Here is a 3153-nt window from a genome sequence, read left to right as displayed (position 1 = left end):
TACAAACTTCCCTCTTAGAACTGCTTTTGCTGTGTCCCATAAGTTTTGGATCATTACGGCTTCATTGTCATTTGTCTCTATGTATCTTTTTATTTCCTCTTTGATTTCTTCAGTGATCCATTGGTTGTTTTGTAGCATATTGTTTAGCCTCCAGGAGTTTGTGTTTGTGTTTTTTGTTGTGTTGTGTTGTGTTTTGTTTTTGTTTTTTTACCCCCTTGTAGTTGATTTCTAGTCTCATAGCATTGTGGTCAGAGAAAATGCTTCAAAATTTTTCAATTTTTAAAAATTTATCAAGGCTTGATCTGTGGTCCAAGGTGTGATCTATACTGGAGAATGTTCCCTGTGTACTTGAGAAGAAAGCACATTCTGCTGCTTTGGGTTGGAAAGTTCTATAGATACCAGTTAACGTGTATTTGGTCTAGTATGTCATTTAAGGCTGGCATTACCTTGTTGATTTTCTGTCTGGATGTCTGTCCATTGCTGTAAGTTGTGTGTTAAAGTCTTCCAGTATTACTGTGTTACTGTTGATTTCTCCTTTTATGGCTGTTAGCAGTTGCCTTATATATTTTACTGCTCCTATGTTGCGTGCATCTATATTTACAACTGTTATATCTTCTTGGATTGATCCTTTAATCATTACGTAATGTCCTTCTTTGTCTCTTGTGACCTTATTTTGAACTCTATTTTGTCTGATATGAGTATTGCTACTCCTGCTTTTCTATGATTTCCATTTGCATATAATACTTTTTACCATTTCCTCATTTTAAGTTCGTCTGTGTCTTAGATCTAAAGTGGGTCTCTTGTACACAGCACATATATGGGTCCTGTTTTTGTATCCATTCAGCCAGACTATGTCTTTTAGTTGGAGCATGCAATCAATTTACATTCAATGTGATCATGGATAAGTATGTACTTATTTCCATTTTCTCAATTTTTCTGGATTGTTACTTTGGGTGTTTTTTTTCTTCCCTTCCTCTTCTGTTGTCTTCTCTTGTGATTTGCTGACCATCTTTAGTGTTGTGTTTGGATTGCTTTTTCTTTTTTATGTGTGTGTCCATTATACTTTTTTGATTTGTGGTTCCCATTATATTTTGATATATCCATCTATTTGTGTGCAGAATTGTTTCTGGTGGCTGGTCTCTTAATTTCAAGTGCATTTTCAATGTTCTGCATTTGTCCTCTCCTCTTCTCACATTTGCTAGTTTTTATTTTATTTTATTTTTGCTTTTTAGGGCTGCACCTGCAGCATATGGAAGTTCCTAGGCTAGGCGTCCAATCAGAGCTGCAGCTGCCAGTCTATGCCACAGCCACAGCAACACTGTGAGATCTGAGCTGCGTTGTGACCTATACCACAGCTCACGAGGCAATGTCAGATCCTTAACCCAGTGAGCAAGGCCAGGGACTGAACCTGTGTTCTCATGGATACTAGTTGGGTTCATTACCACCAAGCCACCATGGGAACTCCATTATGCTTGCCAGTTTAGATACCATATTTGTCAATGGGTAATTTCCTACTTTTCTATTATCTTTGACTTCACCAGTGAGCTTTGAAAAATATGGACTGCTTCACGAATTTGTGGGTCATCCTTGCACAGAAGCCATGCTAATCTTCTCTGTATCATTCCAATTTCAGTATATGTGCTCCCGAAGTGAGCACTATATCAGGTCTTAACCCACTGAGCCACAATAGGAATTTCTCATTCACGTTTATATAAGCATATATATTCAAATACAAGTGGTTTTATTATTTTGAACAAATTGTTATCTAGTAGATCAATTAAGAACAAGAAAATTAATTTTATTTTACTTTCACTTTTATCTTCACTTCAATGCTTTTCCTTACTTTATGGAAATCCAAGTTTCTTACCTGTATTATTTTCTTTCTCTTCAAAGAACTTCTTTTACCATTTCTGTCTAAGTAGGTCCATTGGAAACAGATCAACCTGTTTATCTGAGAAAGTTTTATTTCTCTCTCACTTTTTAAAATTTTTATTTTAGTTTTATTTATTTACTTATTTATTTTGCTTTTTAGGGCCTCACTTGGGGCATAAGGAACTTCCCAGCTAGGGGTCGAATTGGTGCTGCAGATGCTGGCCTATGCCACAGCCACAGCAATGCAGGATCCAAGCTGCATTTGCAACCTACACTGCAGCTCACAGCAACACTGGATTATTAACACACTGAGTAAAGCCAGGGATCAAATCCGTATCCTCATGGATAAAAGTTGTGTTCATAACCCACTGAGCCACAACAGGAACTCCCTTCTCCTTCACTTTTGAAGGATACTTTCACAGGGTACAGAATTCTGGGTGGGTTAATATTTCATTCTACTCCCTTCCTGCTCACATGTTTTCTGAAGAGAAGGCAGACATTTTTCTTCTTTTTGCTCCTCTATAGTTATGATGCTTTTTTCCTCTGGCTTCTTTCAGGATTTTTTTCTCTGCCTTTGATTTTCTGCAGTCTGAAAGTAATATGCCTCAGTATAGTTTTGGTTTGGCTTTGTTTTGGAGGGGAGGATTTGTGTTTTGTTTTGGGAGGGGGTTGGTGGTTGATTTTTGGCTTGGGTGTGGGGTTTTTTTTTTGGCATTTATCCTGGTTAGTGTTCTCTGAGCTTCCTGGATCTGCGGTTTGGTGTCTGACATTAATATGGGGAATTTTTCCATTATTATAATTTCAAATATTTCTTTTGTTCTTTTCTTTCTTCTCTTCCTGGTCTTCTCATTGTGCATATGTTACACCTTCTTTAGCAGCCTTTAGTGTCTCACAGTCTTTGGATATTCTGTTTTCCTTTTTAAAATCTTCGTTCTCTTTGCTTTTTATTTTCCGAAGACTCTCTTGATATCCTCTAGCCCAGAGATTCTTTCCTCAGCTGTGTATAGTCTAGTAACAAGCTCATCAAAGACATTTTTCTTTTCTGCTACAGTGTTCTTGATCTCTTACATTTATTTCTGGCTCTTTGTTAGGATTTCCATCTCTTTGCTTACATTGCTTACTTTTTTCTTGCATGCTGTCTACTTTATCCACTAGAGCACTTAGCATATTAATCATAGTTGTTTTAAATTCTCAGTCTAATAGTTCCAATATCCCTGCCATGTTTTATTCTGAAGCTTGCTCTGTCTCTACAAATTGCGGCTTTTTCTTTTTTTGTATTTT

The 3153-nt window shown here is 36.9% G+C and overlaps 1 non-coding gene across 1 annotated transcript; it reads right to left on the bottom strand.

The window, feature by feature from the left end:
• Nucleotides 1-1550: 1550 nt before the first annotated feature.
• On the bottom strand, nucleotides 1551-1657 carry LOC125121636 (U6 spliceosomal RNA). Its single transcript, XR_007133524.1, has one exon. It is a non-coding gene; the product is annotated as a U6 spliceosomal RNA (small nuclear RNA).
• Between the last annotated feature and the right edge of the window lie 1496 nt (nucleotides 1658-3153).

The sequence above is a fragment of the Phacochoerus africanus genome, chromosome 2, assembly GCF_016906955.1.
Source record: "Phacochoerus africanus isolate WHEZ1 chromosome 2, ROS_Pafr_v1, whole genome shotgun sequence".
NCBI lineage: Eukaryota > Metazoa > Chordata > Mammalia > Artiodactyla > Suidae > Phacochoerus > Phacochoerus africanus.
Note: the sequence above shows the minus strand (reverse complement) of the source record. Positions and strands in the feature narration are given on the sequence as shown.